The sequence below is a fragment of the Mobula birostris genome, chromosome 7 (assembly GCF_030028105.1).
Source record: "Mobula birostris isolate sMobBir1 chromosome 7, sMobBir1.hap1, whole genome shotgun sequence".
Classification (NCBI taxonomy): Eukaryota; Metazoa; Chordata; class Chondrichthyes; order Myliobatiformes; family Myliobatidae; genus Mobula; species Mobula birostris.
In genome coordinates, this window is record NC_092376.1 from 188,107,245 (window position 1) to 188,133,131 (window position 25,887).

Below are 25,887 nucleotides of genomic sequence, written 5' to 3' on the forward strand. Positions count from 1 at the left end.
TAGTTAGGAAAATTCAGTCACTAGGTATACATGGAGAGATGGTAAATTGGATTAGACATTGGCTCGATGGAAGAAGCCAGAGAGTGGTGGTAGAGAATTGCTTCTCTGAGTGGAGGCCTGTGACTAGTGGTGTGCCACAGGGATCAGTGCTGGGTCCATTGTTATTTGTCATCTACATCAATGATCTGGATGATAATGAGGTAAATTGGATCAGCAAATTTGCTGACGATACAAAGATTGGAGGTGTAGTAGACAGTGAGGAAGGTTTTCAGAGCCTGCAGAGGGACTTGGACCAGCTGGAAAAATGGGCTGAAAAATGGCAGATGGAGTTTAATACTGACAAGTGTGAGGTATTGCACGTTGGAAGGACAAACCAACGTAGAACATACAGGGTTAATGGTAAGGCACTGAGGAGTGCTGTGGAACAGAGGGATCTGGGAATACAGATACAAAATTCCCTAAAAGTGGTGTCACAGGTAGATAGGGTCGTAAAGAGAGCTTTTGGGACATTGGCCTTTATTAATTGAAGTATTAAGTATAAGAGCTGGAATGTTATGATGAGGTTGTATAAGGCATTGGTGAGGCCGAATCTGGAGTATTGTGTTCAGTTTTGGTCACCAAATTACAGGAAGGATATAAATAAGGTTGAAAGAGTGCAGAGAAGGTTTACAAGGATGTTGCCGGGACTTGAGAAACTCAGTTACTGAGAAAGGTTGAATAGGTTAGGACTTTATTCCTTGGAGCGCAGAAGAATGAGGGGAGATTTGATAGAGGTATATAAAATTATGATGGGTATAGATAGAGTGAATGCAAGCAGGCTTATTCCACTGAGGCAAGGGGAGAAAAAAACCAGAGGACATGGGTTAAGGGTGAGGGGGGAAAAGTTTAAAGGGAACATTCGGGGGGGCTTCTTCACACAGAGAGTGGTGGGAGTATGGAATGAGCTGCCAGACAAGGTGGTAAATGCGGATTCTTTTTTAACATTTAAGAATAAATTGGACCGATACATGGATGGGAGGTGTATGGAGGGATATGGTCCATGTGCAGGTCAGTGGGACAAGGCAGAAAATGGTTCGGCACAGCCAAGAAGGGCCAAAAGGCCTGTTTCTGTGCTGTAGTTTCTATGGTTTCTATGGTTTGTATATGTCAGCAGAGATTCATTTTCTTGCCAGCACTTATAGGTAAATAAAGAAATACCATAGTTGGCCAGTGGTGCAGTGGCATCAGCACCGGGCTTCAAGGCGAGTAATCCCAGGTTCAAATCCGACTGGATCCTTGCACACTTTCCATCGGTGCTGAGTTGAGCATCGAGCTAGCAATTCAGCCTCATAAAAACAGACAAATTGCTAAAGGAATGTCAGGGTTGACATCTGATATACCACAAGGAGCGCAGTGCAATAACAATAACATAAAGAAATACACCAGAATTTATTAAAAAAGAATTGTAAATAACAAAGAATGACAAACAACCAATGTGCAAAGGAAGACAAATTGTACAAATAATTTTTGAGAAGTAAATAAATAATACTGAGTTGTAGAGTCCTTGAAAATGAGTCTATGGCAGTGAACTCAGTTCAGCATTAAGGTGAACATCACTTTCAAACAATATTTGACACCGTGCTGTATAGTAAGGCAGTGAAGTGTGGTCAGTAAGGAAATTTAAGGAGAAAAGAAGGTGGAGAAACATTGAAAACCTACAGCACAATACAGGCCCTTCGGCCCACAATGTTGTGCTGAACATGTACTTACTTTAGCAATTACCCAGGGTTACCCATAGCCCTCTATTTTTCTAAGCTCCATATATCTATCCAGGAGGGTCTTAAAAGACCTTATCATATCTGCCTCTGCCACCATTGCTAGCAGCCCATTCCATGCACTCACCACACTCTGTGTAAAAAACTTACTCCTGACATCTCCTCTGTACCTGCTTCCAAGCACCTTAAAACTGTGCCCTCTCATGTTAGCCATTTCAGCACTGGGAAAAAGCCTCTGACTATCCACACGATCAATGCCCCTCATCATCTTGTACACCTCTATCAGGTCACTTCTCATCCTCCATGGCTCCAAAGAGAAAAGGTCAAGTTCACACAACCTATTCACATTAGGCAAGGGTCCCCAACCTTTTTTGCATCACGGATCGGTTTAATATTGACAATATTCTTGTGGACCAGCCGAATGGGGGAGGGGGGTTGGTGTTCAAGTAGGGTTAAACTCACCTCAACATGTCTTCTAAAGTTAGGGTTGCCAATTTTCTCACTCCTAAATAAGGGACAAAAGTAGCAGTCAAACCCCGGGACACTTTACCCCAGGAAAGACTACCATGACCATGAAGCCTTGCGTGGGCACCTGTGTGTGCATGTGATGTGCACATTCGCATATGTGCCGATTTTTTCTCCACAAATCAGTTTTCCCTTCATCTTCCCGACCATACTGTACATACATTATTTCTACTTTATATAGGTTGTGTATTTATCATATCGTTCCTGCTTTTACTATATGTTAGTGTTATTTCTTTTCAGTTTTATGTGTTATTTGATATGATTTGTTAGGTTTTTTTTGGGTCTGGGAACGGTCAAAAATTTTCCCATATAAATTAATGATAATTGCTTCTGCGTTTTACACCATTTTGGCACGAAAGGGTTCATAGGAACGCTCTACCTTAGCGGGGGAAATACGGGACAAGGGCGGTCTTGTATGGGACAAACCAATTTAGCCCAATATACAGGATATCTCGGCTAATACGGACAGTTACCAACCCTCTGTTCAAGTTCAACAGTGTGTGACAGGGAATGAGGAAAGGTGCAGTTGACTCATATCGTTTCCTCACGGCCTGGATGCTTTGTGGCCCAGTGGTTGGGGACAACTGCATTAAGGTATGCTCTCCAATCCAGGCAACATTCTTTTAAATCTCCTCTGCACCCTTTCTATAGTTTCCACATCCTTCCTGCAGTGAGGTAACCAGAACTGAGCACAGTACTCCAAGTGGGGTATGACCAGGGTTCTACACAGCTGTAACATTACCTCTTGGCTCTTGAACTCAATCCCACATGATGAAGGCCAATGCACCGTATGCGTTCTTAACCACACAGTCAACCTGCTCAGCAGCTTTGAGTGTCCTATGGACTTGGACCCCAAGATCCCTCTGATCCTCCACACTGCCAAGAGTCTTACCATTAATACTATATTCTGCCATCATATTTGACCTACCGAAATGAGCCACCTCACACTTATCTGGGTCGAACTCGATCGGCGACTTCTCAGCCCAGTTTTGCATCCAATTGATGTCTTGCTGTAACATCTGACAGCCCTCTGCACTATCCACAACATCCCCAATTTGAGAGCTTGGAAGTATGGGCTGCAGTGAGGTATAAAATCATGGTGAGATTTGGATATGAGGGTCACGTGTGAAGAGAAAATTCATGTAGCAGCAGATGCAGGCAGAAAAAATTCACAGTGAAGAGTTAAGCATGGAATTCGAGTTCTGAATCTGATCAGGATCATTGAAGACATGACTCAAGTGAGACTAGGTTACCTTACCCATGACAGAGGACATTATTATCGAAGTATTGATGAAATACTTCTTACACGCTCAGTATTTTTAAATAGCTCCATAGCCATCAAATCACTGTTGAAGTATTCTCTTACTTGTTGTGTGGGCAAAACTATGATCACTTTATCAACACGAGGGAAATAGACAGTCAACATTTCAGATCGAGACCCATCATCCAGACTGAAAGAATAGAAGGGAGATAGCAAGTATGGAGAGGTGAAGGGGTGAGATGAGGCAAGAGCTGCCAAATGATGGGAGTATCTGTGAAGAGGACTTGATTGGCAGGTGGGCTAAGGGAAGGGAAGGGAGGGTGAGCCAAAGAACCTGCTTCCATTCTGTATTTCTCCAAGTCTCTGTAAGTTTGAATCCATGATGGGAGCAGGGGAATTAATCTCAGTTAACTTAATACTTAGTTAACTTTCAGGTCCTGAAAGGAGAATATAGGGAGCTAGGAAGGGACTTGAGAAAAAGGACTGCAAAGGTAGTAATCTCGGGATTACTGCCTGTGTCATGCGACAGTGAGAGTAGGAATGCGATGAGGTGGAGGATAAATGCGTGGCTGAAGGATTGGAGCAGGGGGCAGGGATTCAAGTTTTTGGATCATTGGGACCTCTTTTGGCACAGGCGTGACCTGTACAAAAAGGACGGGTTGCACCTGAATCCTAGGGGGACCAATATCCTGGCAGGGAGATTAGCGGGGGCTACTGAGGTGACTTTAAACTAGAATGGTTGGGGGGTGGGAATCAAATTAAAGAGGCTAGGCGTGAGGAGGTTAGTTCACTACAGGGGGATGGGAACCAGTGCAGAGAGACAGATGGGTGTAAAGTGAGGGTAGAAACAAAAAGTACTATGGAGAAAAGTAAAAGTGGCAGGCCGACAAATCCAGGGCAAGCATTAAAGAGGGCCACTTTTCAGCATAATTGTAAAAGGACTAAGAGAGTTGTAAAAGAGCGCCTGAAGGCTTTGTGTGTCAATGCAAGGAGCATTCGTAATAAGGTGGATGAATTGAAAGTGCAGATTGTTATTAATGATTATGATATAGTTGGGATCACAGAGACATGGCTCCAGGGTGACCAGGGATGGGAGCTCAACGTTCAGGGATATTCAATATTCAGGAGGGATAGACATGAAGGAAGGGGAGGTGGGGTGGCGTTGCTGGTTAAAGAAGAGATTAACGCAATAGAAAGGAAGGACATAAGCGGGGAAGATGTGGAATCGATATGGGTAGAGCTGCATAACACTAAGGGGCAGAAGACGCTGGTGGGAGTTGTGTACAGGCCACCTAACAGTAGTAGTGAGGTCGGAGATGGTATTAAACAGGAAATTAGAAATGTGTGCAATAACGGAACAGCAGTTATAATGGGTGACTTCAATCTACATGTAGATTGGGTGAACCAAATTGGTAAAGGTGCTGAGGAAGAGGATTTCTTGGAATGTATGCGGGATGGTTTTTTGAACCAACATGTCGAGGAACCGACTAGACCGCAGGCTATTCTGGACTGGGTTTTGAGCAATGAGGAAGGGTTAATTAGCGATCTTGTCGTGAGAGGCCCCTTGGGTAAGAGTGACCATAATATGGTGGAATTCTTCATTAAGATGGAGAGTGACATAGTTAACTCAGAAACAAAGGTTCTGAACTTAAAGAGGGGTAACTTTGAAGGTATGAGACGTGAATTAGCTAAGATAGACTGGCAAATGACACTTAAAATTGACGGTGGATATGCAATGGCAAGCATTTAAAGGTTGCATGGATGAACTACAACAATTGTTCATCCCAGTTTGGCAAAAGAATAAATCAAGGAAGGTAGTGCACCCGTGGCTAACAAGAGAAATTAGGGATAGTATCAATTCCAAAGAAGAAGCATACAAATTAGCCAGAGAAAGTGGCTCACCTGAGGACTGGGAGAAATTCAGAGTTCAGCAGAGGAGGACAAAGGGCTTAATTAGGAAGGGGAAAAAAGATTATGAGAGAAAACTGGCAGGAAACATAAAAACGGACTGTAAAAGCTTTTATAGATATGTGAAAAGGAAAAGACTGGTAAAGACAAATGTAGGTCCCCTGCAGACAGAAACAGGTGAATTGATTATGGGGAGCAAGGACATGGCAGACCAATTGAATAATTACTTTGGTTCTGTCTTCACTAAGGAGGACATAAATAATCTTCCAGAAATAGTAGGGGACAGAGGGTCCAGTGAGATGGAGGAACTGAGCGAAATACATGTTAGTAGGGAAGTGGTGTTAGGTAAATTGAAGGGATTGAAGGCAGATAAATCCCCAGGGCCAGATGGTCTGCATCCCAGGGTGCTTAAGGAAGTAGCCCAAGAAATAGTGGATGCATTAGTGATAATTTTTTAAAACTCGTTAGATTCTGGACTAGTTCCTGAGGATTGGAGGGTGGCTAATGTAACTCCACTTTTTAAAAAAGGAGGGAGAGAGAAACCGGGGAATTATAGACCGGTTAGCCTAACGTCGGTGGTGGGGAAACTGCTGGAGTCAGTTATCAAGGATGTGATAACAGCACATTTGGAAAGCGGTGAAATCATCGGACAAAGTCAGCATGGATTTGTGAAAGGAAAATCATGTCTGACGAATCTCATAGAATTTTTTGAGGATGTAATTAGTAGAGTGGATAGGGGAGAACCAATGGATGTGGTATATTTGGATTTTCAGAAGGCTTTTGACAAGGTCCCACACAGGAGATTAGTGTGCAAACTTAAAGCACACGGTATTGCGGGTAAGGTATTGGTGTGGGTGGAGAGTTGGTTAGCAGACAGGAAGCAAAGAGTGGGAATAAACAGGACCTTTTCAGAATGGCAGGTGGTGACTAGTGGGGTACCGCAAGGATCAGAGCTGGGACCTCAGTTGTTTACAATATATATTAATGACTTGGATGAGGGAATTAAATGCAGCATCTCCAAGTTTGCGGATGACACGAAGCTGGGTGGCAGTGTTAGCTGTGAGGAGGATGCTAAGAGGATGCAGGGTGACTTGGATAGGTTGGGTGAGTGGGCAAATTCATGGCAGATGCAATTTAATGTGGATAAATGTGAAGTTATCCACTTTGGTAGCAAAAATAGGAAAACAGATTATTATCTGAATGGTGGCCGATTAGGAAAAGGGGAGGTGCAAGGAGACCTGGGTGTCATTATACACCAGTCATTGAAAGTGGGCATGCAGGTACAGCAGGCGGTGAAAAAGGCGAATGGTATGCTGGCATTTATAGCGAGAGGATTCGAGTACAGGAGCAGGGAGGTCCTTCTGCAGTTGTACAAGGCCTTGGTGAGACCACACCTGGAGTATTGTGTGCAGTTTTGGTCCCCTAATCTGAGGAAAGACATCCTTGCCATAGAGGGAGTACAAAGAAGGTTCACCAGATTGATTCCTGGGATGGCAGGACTTTCATATGAAGAAAGACTGGATGAACTGGGCTTGTACTCGTTGGAATTTAGAAGATTGAGGGGGATCTGATTGAAACGTATAAGATCCTAAGGGGATTGGACAGGCTAGATGCAGGAAGATTGTTCCTGATGTTGGGGAAGTCCAGAACGAGGGGCCACAGTTTGAGGATAGAGGGGAAGCCTTTTAGGACCGAGATTAGGAAAAACTTCTTCACACAGAGAGTGGTGAATCTGTGGAATTCTCTGCCACAGGAAACAGTTGAGGCCAGTTCATTGGCTATATTTAAGAGGGAGTTAGATATGGCCCTTGTGGCTACGGGGGTCAGGGGGTATGGAGGGAAGGCTGGGGCGGGGTTCTGAGTTGGATGATCAGCCATGATCATAATAAATGGCGATGCAGGCTCGAAGGGCTGAATGGCCTACTCCTGCACCTATTTTCTATGTATGTTTCTATGTAATACATTTTGAATCTAAAATTTGTTTTTTGCTGGTTTGAGCAATTAATGCCTTCCCCAATTTGGGGAAGCCTTACCCAATTTGGCCAGTAGACTAATTCAGGCCCACCAGTATGGTTCAGTGTTAAGCATCTCCTCAGTTCTGGGCAATACAAGAAAGGCTATAAAGAAGACCTAACCTGACATGTGACAAATAAAGCTAATCTTGATCTTTTATCTTTATCTAAGAAACTGCCGGTGCTGGAATCTGGGCCAACAAACCAACTGCTTGAGGAACTCAGCAGATTAGGCAGCATCTATAGGAGGAAAGGAAATGTTGACGTTTTGGATTGAAACCCTGCGTCAACTCTGATAATAAATGTTGGCTTGAGACTCTAATATTTTGTTTTTCCACTAGATTCAGGAGCCAATGAAAATTGGTATAGCTGGGCTGGCTGATGGCGCAATGACATCAACGCCGGACTCCGGAACGAAGGTTCTCCGGTTCAAACCCAGTCGAGGCCGCTCCCGAGTACACTTTCCATCCGTGCCGGGTTGAGTGTCGAGATCGCAACTCGACCTCGTAAAACAAAGAGAAAAATGGTTGTGTGAGGAGTGGCGTGCCACACAGTCTCTCCCTCGCTCCGCACCTTGTAAAGGCATGAAAAAGACATCGTCCCGCCAACGTCGCACACACATGCATGCACGAATGGATGCACACACAAAGACACACACGCACACGCACGCTCGCTAAAAAAAAAAAAAGAAAACTGGTATAGCCAAGATTAAGTAAAAAAGTCACAATTCTCAGTCTAGTTGGACTGCCCAAACATTTACAGTCATGAAGTCATCGAATTATAAGATCATAAGATGTAGGAACAGAATTAGGCCATTCAGCATATCGAGTCTTCTCTGTTATTCCATCATGACTGACATACTATCACTCTCAAACCGATTCTCAACCCTTCTCCCCGTAACCTTTGCTGCCCTTGCTAATCAAGAACCTTTCAATCTCCACTTTAAATATACCCAATGACTTGGACTCCACAGCTATCTGAAGCAATGAATTTCACAGATTCTTCTCCCTCTGGCTAAAGGTATTCCTCCTAATCTCCGTTTTAATAGAACATCCTTCTATTCTGAAGCTAGACTCTCCACTGTAAGAAACGTTCACTTCATGTCCAATCTATCTGGACCTTTCAATATTCAATAAGTTTGAATGTGATCCTCCCTCATTCTTCTAAACTCCATTGAGTACAGGCTAAAAAGTGCTATTATACAGCATTGAAGTAGACCCTTCAGCCCAACTCATCCATGCCAACAAAGGCACCTCAGTGAGCTGGTCGCATCTGCGGGCATTTGATCCATTTCCTGTTTAGATAGAACATGGATAGGAGTGCTTTAGAGGGCTATGAGCAGATGCAACTAGGTCTCTGGGCAACACAATTGGCATGGAATTCAGCTGAGGGGCCTGTAGGCATGCTGTAAGATTCTGTTGCTCTCTCTCTCTCTCTCTCTCTCTCTTTCTCTCTCTCTCTCTCTCTAAAATGCTATCAATGTAGTTGTCCAAATGCATTTTAAATATTGTAGAAGTACCTCCTTCCATCATTTCCCCAATATTTCAATCAAAAGCTCTCTTTTCAGAGTGAGTACATTTTCATTCTTTTCAAATGTTTTCAGTAAACATTTCATTATCACAATGAAGGTTCAATTTCAGTGAGTCAACAGCACATTGCTAAAATTATTTGGCATATTCAAAGTCCAGAGACAAGGACTGAGATTTGTTGATGCATGAAATTGTATTTTTCAGTTACGTAACCATGGTCAGCATTTTAATACATGTTGGTCTTCAAAATAAAAGGGCTCTCAGTTGTAAATTTATCATGTCCCAAACTACAGTTGGGTGCTTGCAGAATAATACTCACAAAACTCTTTCATATAATCAAAGTGAAAGATATTGAGCAACTTGGTTCCACACTTGAATCCAAGCTAGCAGCTTTGAGTGAAAGTATAGGGGACATTTGGGCTGGGTGTTCAAGTCCCCTACCGGAGACTTAACCACACAATGCAATGCTTTAGTACATATTCAGCTGAAGGATTAAACTACCAGCTATGCCTTTCTGTTAGATAAATGTAAAAAATATTGTGGCTCCACAGTGAAGCAGGAGAGTGCTCCCAGGTGCCCATGCTAATAATTATCACTTAACTATCAACGTTATGACACAATGGAATTATGTGTGGTGTAAATTGACTACACTGCAGTCATGTGTACTCTTTAAATATACTTCAGTGCCTCTAAAGCACTCTGGATATATTGTAGTCCAGACTGTAAGTGGTAACTTATGCCAGAAGGATTATTGTTTTTGTTTTCTTTTTCTGTTTGCAAATTAGATGAATATGAGCAATAATAATCATAAGACCTTAAGACAGAGGAACAGATTTATGCCATTTTGCCCTTTGAGTTGCTCTGCCGTTCCATCGTAGCTGATTTATCAACACCACTCTCCTGCCTTCTCCCCTAGCCTTTCACACCCTTACTAATCATTAGGATTGAATGGGCTCAACATAAAACATCTCCATAGATGCTGCCTGACTTGCTGAGTCACTCCATCACTTTCTTTGTGTTTTTCAGGCTGACCAGCTTCTGCAGAATTTCTTGCATTTTAATATACAGTTTGACTTTTACTGCTGTTAATGATGACATTTTCTAGTTCACGGTAAATAAGTCAAACAATCTGCTGAACGGCAGTAGATATAAAACTTTAAACAGTGACAAATATGATGAGTTGGAATTAAATAAAAAAAATATACTTCAGTCACTATAGGCCTGGCTGATAAGAACTTGCCCATTTTTTGTGTGCAAGACCTGTAGAGTCAGGGTGATAAACAATTTGAATTGAACACAGTATCTTCATTAGAATCAGAATCAGGTATAATATCAACAGCATATGTTGTGAAATTTGGTGTCTTTGAGACAGCAGTACAATATAATGCATAATAACAGAAAAAATGTGAATTACAGCAAGTATAAATATATTAAATAGTTAAACAAGTAGTACAAGAATATAAATAAAAAAGTAGTGAGGTTGTGTCCATGGGTTCAATGGCCATTCAGAAATCAGTTGGAAGAGGGGAAGAAGCTGCTTCTGAATCATTAAGTTTATGCCTTAAGGTCTCTGTACCTTGTCCTTGATGGCAGCAATGAGAGCTAGGCATGAACTGGGTGACTGGGTCCTTAATGATGAATGTCACCTTTCAGAGGCAACACTCTTCTGGATACTACGGAAGCTAGTACCCATGATGGAGTTCAGTTACAACTCTCTGCAGCTTATTTCAATTCTGTGCAGTAGACCATCACTTTCCCCCCACCCCCACTCTATAACAGATTGTGAAACAGCCAGATAGAATGCTCTCCATGATACAGCTGTAGAAATTTGAGAAATTTGGTGACGTACTAAATCTCCTCAAAGTCCTGATGAAATATAGCCACTGTTGTGCTTTCTTCATAGCAACATTGATAAGCTTCCATATTTCTACATAAAGACATCTGGAAAAGCCAGAAGCCTTTAAAGATGAGAACATTTCAGAGAACTTGGTCCCAACTCCCAGCCCAAGCTTCAGTTTAGCAAAAGGGAAAAAGATCTTTCTCTTTTTCATTACCTTGAAACCATTTTCAAGCTGCAAACAGGATACTTGTTCAGTATCTATCAATATGAAAGTAAGTAAAGGGTCTCAGCTTGAAACTTCGAATGTTTATTTCCCTCCATGGATGCTGCCTAACCTGCTAAGTTCCTCCAGCATTATGTGTGTGTTTCTTAAGACATCCCACATCCGCAGTCTCCCTTGCATCAACTGTTTGGAAAGCGGAAACTTTCATGAATGTACCACCTTTGAAACAAGCCACAGCTGGGTAGAGGAGAATAGGACAGTTGATGGCCATTTGAGAGAGAATGACTTGTAGTGAATTAAGTAAATGAATGAGCCTCAGGTATGTGCTTCAGAGTTGGTATAAACTGATAAACTGCATGGCTTTCTACTATGACGATTAAGAAAAATGAGAATGTAGGGTTACGGAAGTTATTTTGAACTAAGGTAAGACTATAAGACCATAAGATATAGGAGCAGAATTAGGCTATTTGGCCCATTGAGTCTGCTTTGCTATTTCATCATGGCTGATCCATTTCCGCCTCAACCTCAATCTCCTGCCTTCTTCCCATATCCCTTCATGCGCTGTCTAATCAAGAATCTATCAACCCTCACCTTAAAAATATCCAATGACTGAGCCTTCACAGCCATCCGTGACAACAAATTCCACAGATCCACCTCTCTCTGGCTAAAGGCATTCCTCCTATCTCCATTCTAAATAGGCGTCCTTCTATTCTGATGCTGTGTCCTCTAGTCCTAGACTCCCACACCATGTTTTAGGAATTGCTTCTTTGCTCCAACATCAGATTTCCTAGCGGTTCATGAATGCATGAACACCCTCTTTTGTACTACTTATTTATTTTGCAATTTAGTAATTTTTTATATATTGTACTGCACTGCTGCCACAAAACAACTAATTTCACAATCACGAGGAAATTTCTCAATATTCATCAGTGATAATAAACCTGATTATGCTTCTGACAATTTTTTTCAAATTATCTTTAAAACTATTGTAAATGGACTAAATTATTAATTTTTATTGAATGTACCATAGCCAACAAAACCATCCTTTGAAGCCACATTGGCTTTCAATGGATGGCCATAGATGTACACTTGGTACCAAGTGGTACTACTGCATTTGCCATTCCATTTATAAGAGTGCTGCTTAATCTTTAGATTTTCCATTACCAACAGTTCCAATTACAAGCCCTTGGTAATCAAGTTACACATATATTTTTAATTAACTTTTTTCTCCAGAGATGACTGGTAATGCCATTCAGAGGGAAGTTGTCTTTTCAATTCTGGGATTGGGATTTGAAACAAATCCAATTCTGACAAGGAGAAAAACTATTTTTTTTCTCTGGTTACAAGGCAAAATGAGGTTTGGACAGCTACTGACAAGTTCCTGGAGGGTACTGGACATAGAACACAAAGTTGGCCAAAAGCCTTTCCAGATGGTGAATTCATCCCATGGGCCACCACTGATCTTGATGGTGGAATAAATGGAACAAGATGCTGTAAAAGCATAACTTCACACAGTTCGCTTGGGAAATTCAGACTTCAGGTTTGGGATCTATCGGAGGAAATTTAACTCGAGCTAATCTATGTAGTTACTTGAATATTGGAGTCATTTTATGGAGCAATCATTCATTATTGCCTGAAATTATATATATATATATATATATATATATATATATATATATATATATATATATATATATATATATATAAATTTTTTTACTCTACCTCCTTTCTTCCTTTTCATTGAAACATATTTCTGCATTTCCTTGTGTCAAAAAACTTCACAAGCCACTGATCTATCCGGACAGTTTAGACAATATTTTTTATATATTTTACTAGGAAGGTGTTACACTCCTGTACATGCTGATGTTGAAGTATAGGTGTCCATACTAAATTTGCTGGAAATTTTGGCAGGAGGAATAAAGAATGCATGAACCTATAGCCTAGTGGCTCATTGGTAGCTAGCAAGAATGATTCACTTTGAGTCTTGCTGACTGCATTGCTGACCTGTGAAGTATAGGCTGCTGATGGCAATGCTTCACAAACTCAATGAGAACAATTCATAAGTTACCCACTCCATTGATGATATGTGTTGTCCTGATCCATGATCTTTAGAAACTACTATGGTGCAGGTTTAGTGGGGTATGTATATCTCTTACACCAAGTCTGTGACTTCAACCCTAACCCAGCTTAGGTAAGAAGTTGAACAGCACAACCCAGTGCTCTTCCAATCTGAGTGAATGTTACGTAGAAATAAAATTAAATGAAAACTATATATAGTATAAATTCCACCATGGACGGTCCCAAGCCAAGCTATGAAAGTAAGAGTGTTTGACATATGGCTGGTAATCTCATCCTATAAAAGCCCAGAGCTACAGAAACACCAGCAGAACCTCCAAAGCTCTCACCCCTAAGAGAAGAAGGGTTTTCAAAGATCAGCTACAGATGGGAACAACTTGAAGGACTGGCCCAGGACAGAGGGCTCTGGTAAACTGCAGTCAGAAGCTCATGCACCAGCAGGAAAGATGGGCTTAAGAAAAGCAAATAGTATAAGATTAGATACGATTACTGAAGATTATATGATTATGCATTAATACAAAATACCACACAGTTACATAATCTCTGTACACTTTTGTTAACATTTAACTGTAACCCAATCTTCTCTGTGACTCTGACTCTTGAGTGTAGCTCATTCCAGTAATTAATCAATACAGGAGACCACACCTGTGTGCAGTTCTCATGCATGTTGTTCTTTCCTTTATATATTACTTTAATGTATAATCCTCTTTATCTCCAGACTATTTCAAACATAATTTGTTCTAATGATCAGTCAGGGGACTCCTTTGCCATGTGCACAGGGGATCAATACACCTCATATACGGTATAGGTAGTCTCCAGCCCCTTGGTATGAACATAGAATTCTCCAACTTCCGATAATTCACTCCCCCTCCCTTCCTCTATCTCTATTTCACTCTACCCCCTCCCCCAGCTCCCTCATGATTCCGCCTCCTTCTTCTACCACACATTGTTTTCAGGGATATGACGTCAATGCTTCCCCTCCCCCACCCCTTTGTCTTTCAAATTACTGGTCTATCAACTGAAGCTACAAGCATTCTTCAAATCCTTCCTCATCTTTCATTCTTCAGTCCTGACGAAGGGTTCCGGCCCAAAATGTCAACTCATCATTTCTAACTGATGCTGCCCGACCTGCTGAGTTCATCCAGCGTACTGAAAGTGTTGCTTGAATCAATCTTGAAACTTGCTAAAGGTTTCCCTGAACTCAGGATTCTTATGATATAATGCAATTTGAATGACAAAAAACATTCACCCTTTATTACAGTATCTTTATTTTAATCTTCTCCTCATGCCATAAGTTTGCAAAATTGTTTTCACTCCTTCTCATGTTAGTAAATTAACCTCTGTTTTTTTTAAGAGATGGTTCCCCTGTGACTGTGTGGGTTTCCTCCAGGTGCTCCGGTTTCCTCTCTCAGTTCAAACACCTACTGGTTGGTCATTTAATTGGTCATTATAAATTGTCAGATTACACTAGGGGGATTGTTGGGTAGTTTGGCTCAATATAAAATATTCTTAATAAAATATTTTTTTTAATGAAATTTCTGTGGTTTTCAGTATTTTGAAAAGAAACCTGATGACTAGACTTAACCCTAGGTGCGGCACGATAGTGTAACGGCTCCCATAATGCCAATACAGTGTCAGCAACCCAGGTTCAATTCTGCTGATGTCTGTAAGGAGTATGTACATGCTCCATGTGACTACGTGGGCTTTCTCTGTGCGTCCCCACATTCCAAAGATCTACAGGTTAATAGGTTAATTGGTCACATGGGTGCAATTCAAAGCAGGGTCTTGTAGGGCTGGAAGGGCCAATCTTCAGCAATGATCTGAACATTAAAGTTTCCAAATGCTTTGAGCACTTGAAATTTGTTGGAACCACAGTTGCCCTGTCAGTTTGAAATTCTTGTGGAGAGCCAGAACACAGTGGTTAAGAGAAGAAAGCAGGCAGTTTAGTTCTTCCAGTCCACAAATCTTTCAAAAGTGTTCATTTGAAAGCTTCTGGTTCTTCACAGTGTGATGTGCTGTGAAATGTGTTCAATTTTTCAGTTAATATCAATATATCACGTTAGAAACATTTTTGTTTACAGGTCCCGAGGAAAGCACAGCACTAGGAAATTTCAAGAGCTTTCTTTTTTGGAAAAGGGCTCCTTTTCTTTAAAACCATGTGAATAACTAACATAAATCCTTGCCTTAGGAATGATACAAGGCGAATCCTATTAAAATGGGCAGATACCCAAAAAAGCCATGCAAAAGGTTGTGACCGAAATAGAAAGGTAGGTGACACCGAGTGTATTATCTATTGCCTAAGTGTTGAAAAACAAATTCATGACATATGTCAGTGATAGTAAATCCGATTTACTTTCTATGGAGGTATTTTATACTTCTACTACTATTAATACTACGTCGACTCAGGCCTAGAGGGCTAGCGTCGGACAAAAAAGGCATTTTATACTTCAGATCCACTTAAATAATTACCATCTTTGAAAGGATTGTATTTTTAGGGTTATGGAGAGAGGACAGGATACTGGAATGAGCTGTATAGCCGTTATAGAGAGTCAGGATGGATTTCAATTGCTATGACCATTCTGCATTTAGTGAAAATCTGCACTATTGAGTAATTTCTCTGGTTTGGCTATGTGCTGCAATCCTTGATTGACACTGCCATCTACTGGAACTTACATAGATTGCTGTTATTATAGTCAAAGAATACCACAGCACAGGAACAGGCCTTTTGGTCCACCTCGACTACGGCAAAAAAATAATCTACCTAGTGCCATCAACCTGCTCCATAGTCCTCCATACCCTTCCCATCCATGTATCTATCCAAATTTCTCTTAAATATGTTGAAATTAAACTCGCATCCATCACTTCTGCTGACTGCTTGTTCACACTTTCATCACCTCTCAGTGAAGAAGATCCTCCTCATGTTCTCATTAAATATCACCTTTAACCCATAACCCGAAGGTCTAGCCTCAGTGGAAATAGCCTGCTTGCACTTGCCCTATCTACACACCTCATAATTTTGTATACAACATTGTTGGTGAAAGGAAAAGTCTTTCTTACACAGATACAATATAACAATTTGCAGTTTGCAACAGCACACAAGGTGGAGGACCTTGAACAGCGTCTATAGATGGAAAATGGATAGCTGGCATTTGGTGTCAAGAACCTTCATCAGGATTGGAAGAGAGGGGGAGATAGCCAGTATAAAAAGGGTAGAGCAGATGACAGTGGATGATGTGAGGAGAATAACAGGCAAATGAGGGTGGGACTGATTTCAGAAGCTGGGAGGTGATAGGTGGAAACAGCAAAGGGCTGCAGATGGCGAATATGATTGGAGGTAACAGTCGAGCTAGAAATAAATGGAGGGTGTGGTAGGTAATTGGTGGCAGAGTTATGCGATTTGCAGGCAGATGAAAAGGAATAGGGAGAGGGTGGGTGAAGAGAGAGCATAGATTGGGACCAATTGAATCAGGAGGAGAGAGAAAAAAGAAAAAATAAGAAAAAGTATCAGAGGGGAAGCATAGAGTCATAGAGTCACAGGACAGTACAGCAAAGGAGCAGGCCCTACAGCCCATCTGATCCATGCCAGCCTGGTCTTCTGCCTAGTCCCATCCAGCTCTATCCGGATGATGGCCACTCATACCTCTGTCATCCACGTACTGATCTAAACTTCTCTAAAGCTTTACAATTGAACCTGAGTCTACGACTTCTGCAAGCAGCTCGTTCCATATTATTGAAATTTTCGTTATTTTTTTTCTCCAACGGCGTTCTGAGAGGCGGGACTGCGCAGGCGTGTGACGTCGGGCTGTGCAGTGCGGCAGATTTAAAAGGAACAGAGCCTCATAGAGCGGGCAGCGTAGTTTGCGGGCTGCGGAGTGAGCCGGGAGCAGAGTGAAGACTTAAGGGCTTGGTTCAACGGGCTTAGGTGGAAACAGGCGAGGAAGGTTTGGCATTCATTTTCTGTTGTTATTTGAGGAGAGGGGCAGTATGAGTGTGAGGGCAGTTTGCTGTTCTCGGTGTCGGATGTGGGAGGCCCTGGAGTCTCCAAGCCTCCCGGACGTCTACATCTGTGCCAAGTGCATCGAGATGCAGCTCCTAAGGGACCGCGTTACGGAACTGGAGCTGCAGCTCGATGACCTTCATCTGGTCAGGGAGAGTGAGGAGGTGATAGAAAGGAGTTGCAGGCAGGTGGTCATGGCGGGGCCACGGGAGGCAGACAAGTGGGTCACGGTTAGGAGGGGGAAGGGGAAAAGTCAGTTAATAGGGAGTACCCCGGTGGCTGTGCCCCATAACAACAGGTACTCCTGTTTGAGTACTGTTGGGGGGGACAGCTTACCCGGGGGAAGCGACAGTGGCCGTGCCTCCGGCACAGAGTCTGGCCCTGTAGCTCAGAAGGGTAGGGCAAGGAAGAGGAGGGCAGTTGTGATAGGGGACTCGATAGTAAGGGGGTCAGATAGGCGATTCTGTGGACACAGTCCAGAGACCCGGATGGTAGTTTGCCTCCCTGGTGCCAGGGTCCGGGATATTTCTGATCGTGTCCAAGATATCCTGAAGTGGGAGGGTGAGGAGCCAGAAGTCGTGGTACATATAGGTACCAATGACATAGGTAGGAAAAGGGATGAGGTCCTGAAAGGAGAATATAGGGAGCTAGGAAGGGAGTTGAGAAAAAGGACCGCAAAGGTAGTAATCTCGGGATTACTGCCTGTGCCACGCGACAGTGAGAGTAGGAATGCGATGAGGTGGAGGATAAATGCGTGGCTGAGGGATTGGAGCAGGGGGCAGGGATTCAAGTTTTTGGATCATTGGGACCTCTTTTGGCGCAGGCGTGACCTGTACAAAAAGGACGGATTACACTTGAATCCTAGGGGGACCAATATCCTGGCAGGGAGATTAGCGGGGGCTACTGAGATGACTTTAAACTAGAATGGTTGGGGGGTGGGAATCAAATTAAAGAGGCTAGGCGTGAGGAGGTTAGTTCACAACAGGGGGATGGGAACCAGTGCAGAGAGACAGAGGGGTGTAAAGTGAGGGTAGAAGCAAAAAGTACTAAGGAGAAAAGTAAAAGTAGCAGGCCGACAAATCCAGGGCAAGCAATAAAAGGGCCACTTTTCAGCATAATTGTATAAGGGCTAAGAGAGTTATAAAAGAGCGCCTGAAGGCTTTGTGTGTCAATGCAAGGAGCATTCGTAATAAGGTGGATGAATTGAAAGTGCAGATTGTTATTAATGATTATGATATAGTTGGGATCACAGAGACATGGCTCCAGGGTGACCAGGGATGGGAGCTCAACGTTCAGGGATATTCAATATTCAGGAGGGATAGACATGAAGAAAGGGGAGGTGGAGTGGTGTTGCTGGTTAAAGAAGAGATTAACACAATAGAAAGGAAGGACATAAGCCGGGAAGATGTGGAATCAATATGGGTAGAGCTGCGTAACACTAAGGGGCAGAAGACGCTGGTGGGAGTTGTGTACAGGCCACCTAACAGTAGTAGTGAGGTCGGAGATGGTATTAAACAGGAAATTAGAAATGTGTGCAATAAAGGAACAGCAGTTATAATGGGTGACTTCAATCTACATGTAGATTGGGTGAACCAAATTGGTAAAGGTGCTGAGGAAGAGGATTTCTTGGAATGTATGCGGGATGGTTTTTTGAACCAACATGTCGAGGAACCAACTAGAGAGCAGGCTATTCTGGACTGGGTTTTGAGCAATGAGGAAGGGTTAATTAGCAATCTTGTCATGAGAGGCCCCTTGGGTAAGAGTGACCATAATATGATGGAATTCTTCTTTAAGATGGAGAGTGACAGAGTTAATTCAGAAACAAAGGTTCTGAACTTAAAGAGGGGTAACTTTGAAGGTATGAGACTTGAATTAGCTAAGATAGACTGGCAAATGACACTTAAAGGATTGACGGTAGATATGCAATGGCAAGCATTTAAAGGTTGCATGGATGAACTACAACAATTGTTCATCCCAGTTTGGCAAAAGAATAAATCAAGGAAGGTAGTGCACCCGTGGCTGACAAGAGAAATTAGGGATAGTATCAATTCCAAAGAAGAAGCATACAAATTAGCCAGAGAAAGTGGTTCACCTGAGGACTGGCAGAAATTCAGAGTTCAGCAGAGGAGGACAAAGGGCTTAATTAGGAAGGGGAAAAAAGATTATGAGAGAAAACTGGCAGGGAATATAAAAATGGACTGTAAAAGCTTTTATAGATATGTAAAAAGGAAAAGACTGGTAAAGACAAATGTAGGTCCCCTGCAGACAGAAACAGGTGAATTGATTATAGGGAGCAAGGACATGGCAGACCAATTGAATAACTATTTTGGTTCTGTCTTCACTAAGGAGGACATAAATAATCTTCCAGAAATAGTAGGGGACAGAGGGTCCAGTGAGATGGAGGAACTGAGCGAAATACATGTTAGTAGGGAAGTGGTGTTAGGTAAATTGAAGGGATTGAAGGCAGATAAATCCCCAGGGCCAGATGGTCTGCATCCTAGAGTGCTTAAGGAAGTAGCCCAGGAAATAGTGGATGCATTAGTGATAATTTTTCAAAACTCGTTAGATTCTGGACTAGTTCCTGAGGATTGGACGGTGGCTAATGTAATTCCACTTTTTAAAAAAGGGGGGAGAGAGAAACCGGGGAATTATAGACCAGTTAGCCTAACATCAGTGGTGGGGAAACTGCTGGAGTCAGTTATCAAGGATGTGATAACAGCACATTTGGAAAGCGGTGAAATCATCGGACAAAGTCAGCATGGATTTGTGAAAGGAAAATCATGTCTGACGAATCTCATAGAATTTTTTGAGGATGTAACTAGTAGAGTGGATAGGGGAGAACCAGTGGATGTGGTATATTTGGAGTTTCAAAAGGCTTTTGACAAGGTCCCACACAGGAGATTAGTGTGCAAACTTAAAGCACACGGTATTGGGGGTAAGGTATTGGTGTGGGTGGAGAATTGGTTAGCAGACAGGAAGCAAAGAGTGGGAATAAACGGGACCTTTTCAGAATGGCAGGCGGTGACTAGTGGGGTACCACAAGGCTCAGTGCTGGGACCCCAGTTGTTTACAATATATATTAATGACTTGGATGAGGGAATTAAATGCAGCATCTCCAAGTTTGCGGATGACACGAAGCTGGGTGGCAGTGTTAGCTGTGAGGAGGATGCTAAGAGAATGCAGAGTGACTTGGATAGGTTGGGTGAGTGGGCAAATTCATGGCAGATGCAATTTAATGTGGATAAATGTGAAGTTATCCACTTTGGTGGCAAAAATAGGAAAACAGATTATTATCTGAATGGTGGCCGATTAGAAAAAGGGGAGGTGCAAGGAGACCTGGGTGTCATTATACACCAGTCATTGAAAGTGGGCATGCAGGTACAGCAGGCGGTGAAAAAGGCGAATGGTATGCTGGCATTTATAGCGAGAGGATTCAAGTACAGGAGCAGGGAGGTACTACTGCAGTTGCTCAAGGCCTTGGTGAGACCACACCTGGAGTATTGTGTGCAGTTTTGGTCCCCTAATCTGAGGAAAGACATCCTTGCCATAGAGGGAGTACAAAGAAGGTTCACCAGATTGATTCCTGGGATGGCAGGACTTTCATATGAAGAAAGACTGGATGAACTGGGCTTGTACTCGTTGGAATTTAGAAGATTGAGGGGGGATCTAAAGGGATTGGACAGGCTAGATGCAGGAAGATTGTTCCCGATGTTGGGGAAGTCCAGAACGAGGGGCCACAGTTTGAGGATAAAGGGGAAGCCTTTTAGGACCGAGATTAGGAAAAACTTCTTCACACAGAGAGTGGTGAATCTGTGGAATTCTCTGCCACAGGAAACAGTTGAGGCCAGTTCATTGGCTATATTTAAGAGGGAGTTAGATATGGCCCTTGTGGCTACGGGGGTCAGGGGGTATGGAGGGAAGGCTGGGGCGGGGTTCTGAGTTGGATGATCAGCCATGATCATAATAAATGGCGGTGCAGGCTCAAAGGGCCGAATGGCCTACTCCTGCACCTATTTTCTATGTTTCAATGTTTCTATATTCACACCACTCTCTGAGTGAAGAAGATCCACCACAGATTCCCATTAATATCTTATTAGAAGTTTGAGAATTCAGCGTTCATGCCACCAGGTTGGCGTCTGCTCAGGGAGAATATGTATTGTTGTTTTCATTTGTCTGTGACCTGACAGTGGAGGAGTTTTTGGGCAGACACGACAGTGTGGGAATGGGAAGTGGAATTGAAATGGCTGGCTACCGGGAGATCCTGACTGATACAGTGGATTGGAGGTGCTTGACAAGCTGGATTCCCAATGTACAACTGGTCCCATTGATGCAAAGGAGGCTACATCAGCAGCAGAATACAATAAATAGATTCACAGATGCAGGACTGTCTCACCTGGAAGAACTGGGTGGTAGTAATAGAGGAGGTGTCTTACACCTCTGGTGAGGCAACACTTTGCAAGGATTCCCATAAGAGTGCTAAAAAACAAAACTTTTGAACTGGACCACATTTCAGAACAAATTACAAAAGTCAATCCCTTGTGTCATGTTTTTTCTCTCTCTGCCTTTGTTGTCATATGTAATTTATGCCAGTCTTATTGTCTGTGGGTTGTCGTCTGAATCTATGCGTCTGTGATGCTGCTGCAAGAAAACTTTTCATTGTACCTGCACCTCGCTATCCTTGTACAAATGACAATAAATTTGACACAAAAACCTTGGTGAAAGCTGTAACTTCTAACCAACTTCTTAAATCAGCAGAGACTGAGCCAAGCAGATAAGGAAAGGGAGGTAATTATGCACTTAGTGGCCACTTTGTTAGGTACAGCTAATATTTTAATACTCTAATTCAAATAATCAGCCAATCATGGGGCGGCAACTCAATGCATAAAAGTATGCAGACATGATCAAGTGGTTCAGTTGTTATTCAGATAAATATCAGAATGGGGAAGATATGTGATCCAGGTGAATTTGTTTGTAAAATGAGAGCTGGTGCCAGATGGAGTGGCTTGAGTATCTCAGAAACTACTCATCTCCTGGGATTTTTATGCACAACAGTCCCTCGAGTTTACAGAGACTGGTGCAAAAAAAACAAAAAAAATTCCAGATGGTGTCAATTTTGAGGGTGAAAACACCTTGTTAATAAGAGAGGTTAGAGGTGAATGGCGAAACTAGTTTAAGGTGACAAGAAGACCACAGTAACACAAATAACCACACGTTAGAACATGTTGGGCAGAAGAGCATCCCTAAGTACACAACACGTCCAGCCTTGAAGTGGATTGGCTATAGCAGCAGAAGACCATGAACGTACTCTGAGTGGCTGCTTTATTGAGTACAGGAGGTACTTAATAAAGTGGGCACTAAGTGTAGAGGTTATATTGTAGCACCAAGGGTAAGAGTGAGAATGATAGGGCAGTGGAAATAATGAATATGCATCAGTCTAGAAAAATAAGAGATATGTGCAGTAGATCTGATAGAGCCTTGAAAGATGGTGAGGAGCAAGTTATTGAGAAGGATTATGAGCAATACGAGAGAGAAATTGCACTTATATGGTATTTTTGTCACTCTCAGACTGTCCCAATACGCTTCATATGTTAATATTCTACCATGAGATGTGGATATTGAAAGTAAAGCTTGGTATATTATACGGCTGCTTAATTGCCCTTGAGAGAGTCCAGATGATAACATCTTCATAGCTGAAGATTTGCTTTTTGATGTGCTCAAAGCAGTCAGTTTGCTCACAGCAATACACTCCATCGAGCAAGAGTCTGGGTGTGCTTTCACCTGAGGTAACTGCTTTTCTGTTCATAAACTGCAGAGATGAAACCTTTGGTCTCAAATCTTCAGTCCACGCTGTGAACTAATCTGAGCCAAGCAATATCTTAGGTATTACAATTGGCAGCAGCATGAAAAGAGGACAGAGAGAAAAGAATATAAATGTTGGGGTTGATACAGTACACCTGATCCAACAATCCCTGGTGGAGACTGTTGTTAGCTGGTAACCAAATGGAAACAGAATTGAGTTGGGGCAAAACACCCAAAAATGTATGCTCACCTGAGAAGATTGACAATATGAAAGAGGGAGCAAGAAGATCATAGTTTAAACCCTGGGAAACAACAAGGTAAGTGAGAAAATTAGCTGAGAGGCAGTGATCACCATGATGTGGTTCTTAGAATGAGAATCAGGTTTATTCTGACTAACATATGTCATGAAATTTGTTGTTTTATGGCAGCAGTTCAGTGCAATACATATAGAAAAATATATTATAAGATACAATAAAAAATACAGTACTGTGCAAGAGTCTTGGGCACATATATATATATGGTAAGGGTGCTTAAGACTTTTGCAAAGTATTGTATTTGGCAACATGGAGCAGAGAGCGAGTTTGTAAAACTGGCAGGAGCAAAGGATGTTGAAAATGGTGAGGATGGCGTGCAGCAGGAGGGGTGTGCGAGAAGTGGCAGAGAACAGGTGCCAGAGTAAGGGGTGGGGTGGGCACAGACACACCCAGCTCTGAGACAGCAAGCAAGATCACTTGATTCCAAACAGTTGGTTCATTGATCATTACATAATGTCTCTCTGGTGTTTCCTGCTCCTTCCCCTCTCCATTCCCCTTTTCCCAACTATGATTTCCTCTCCCTGCCCCCTTCCCACTCTCAATCTACAATAAAACCCACATCAAAATCGGGTTTATCATCACTCACATGTCATGAAATTTGATTTTTTTTCATCATCGGTAAAGTGGTAACTTACTATAGTACTGTGCAAAAGTCTTAACCACACTAGCTATACATATGTGCCAAAGACTTTTGCACAGTACAGTATACAGTATGTATAAAATATATAAGTTGTACAAAAAGACAGCAAAAGAGAGCAAATCCTGCAACTAAATATTCCTTGATTTCATTGCTTCAGGTGTGATAGAATAGGAGGGGCAAGAGGGGGAGGTGTTGCATTGCTTGTCAGAGAAAATATAACAGCAGTCCTCTGGCAGGATAGATTAGTGGCCTCATCCAGGGAGGCTATTTGGGTGGAATTGAGGAATAGGAAAGGTGTAATGACGCTTATAGGGGTGTATTATAGACCACCTAATGGGGACCGAGAACTGGAGGAGCAAATTTGTAAGGAGATAGCAGATATTTGTAGTAAGCACAAGGTTGTGATTGTGGGAGATTTTAATTTTCTACACATAGACTGGGAAGCCCATTCTGTAAAAGGGCTGGATGGTTTGGAGTTTGTCAGATGTGTGCAAGATAGTTTTTTGCAGCAATACATAGAGGTACCAACTAGAGAAGGGGCAGTGTTGGATCTCCTGTTAGGGAATGAGGTAGGGCAGGTGACAGAGGTATGTTTTGGGGAGCACTTTGGGTCCAGTGATCACAATACCATTAGTTTCAATATAATTATGAAGAAGGTTAGGACTGGACACAGGGTTGAGATTTTTGATTGGAGAAAGGCTAACTTTGAGGAGACGCAAAAGGATTTAGAAGGAGTGGATTGGGACAATTTGTTTTATGGAAAGGATGTAATAGAGAAATGGAGGTCATTTAAAGGTGAAATGTTGAGAGTACAGGATCTTTATGTTCCTTTTAGGTTGAAAGGAAAGGTTAAGAGTTTGAGAGAGCCATGGTTTTCAAAGAATATTGGAAACTTAGTTCAGAAAAAGAGAGATATTTACAATAAATATAGGCAGCTTGGAGTTAGTAATGTTCTCGAGGAATATAAAGAATGTAAAAAGAATCTTAAGAAAGAAATTAGAAAAGCTAAAAGAAGATACGAGGCAGCTTTAGCAAGTAAGGTAAAAATAAATCCAAAGAGTTTCTACAGTTATATAAATAGCAAAAGGATTGTGAGGGATAAAATTAGTCCCTTAGAGAATCAGAGTGAACGGCTATGTGCGGAGCCAAAAGAGATGGGGGAGATTTTGAACAATTTCTTTTCTTCGGTATTCACTAAGGAGAAGGATATTGAATCGTGTAAGGTGAAGGAAACAAGAAGAGTAGTTATGGAAAGTATGACGATTAGAGAAAAGGAAGTACTGGCGCTTTTAAGGAATATAAAAGTGGATAAGTCTCCGGGTCCGGACAAGATATTCCCTAGGACCTTGAGGGAAGTTAGTGTGGAAATAGCAGGGACTCTGACAGAAATATTTCAAATGTCATTCGAAACGGGGATGGTGCCAGAGGGTTGGCATATTGCTCATGTGGTTCCATTGTTTAAAAAGGGTTCTAAGAGTAAACCTAGCAATTATCGGTCTGTGAGTTTGACGTCAGTGGTGGGTAAATTGATGGAAAGTATTCTTAGAGATGGTATATATAATTATCTGGATAGACAGGATCTGATTAGGAACAGTCAACATGGATTTGTGCGTGGAAGGTCATGTTTGACAAATCTTATTGAATTTTTTGATGAGGTTACTAGGAAAGTTGACAAGGGTAAAGTGGGGGATGTTTATATGGACTTCAGTAAGGCCTTTGACAAGGTTCCACACAGAAGGTTAGTTAGGAAGGTTCAATCGTTAGGCATTAATTTCAAAGTAGTAAAATGGATTCAGCAGTGGCTGGATGGGAGACGCCAGAGAGTAGTGGTGGATAACTGTGTGTCAGATTGGAGGACGGTGTGTAGCGGTGTGCCTCAGGGATCTGTACTGGGTGCAGTGTTGTTTGTCATTTATATTAATGATCTGGATGGTGGAGTGGTAAATTGGATTAGTAAGTATGCAGATGATACTAAGATAGGTGGCGTTGTGGATAATGAAGTAGGTTTT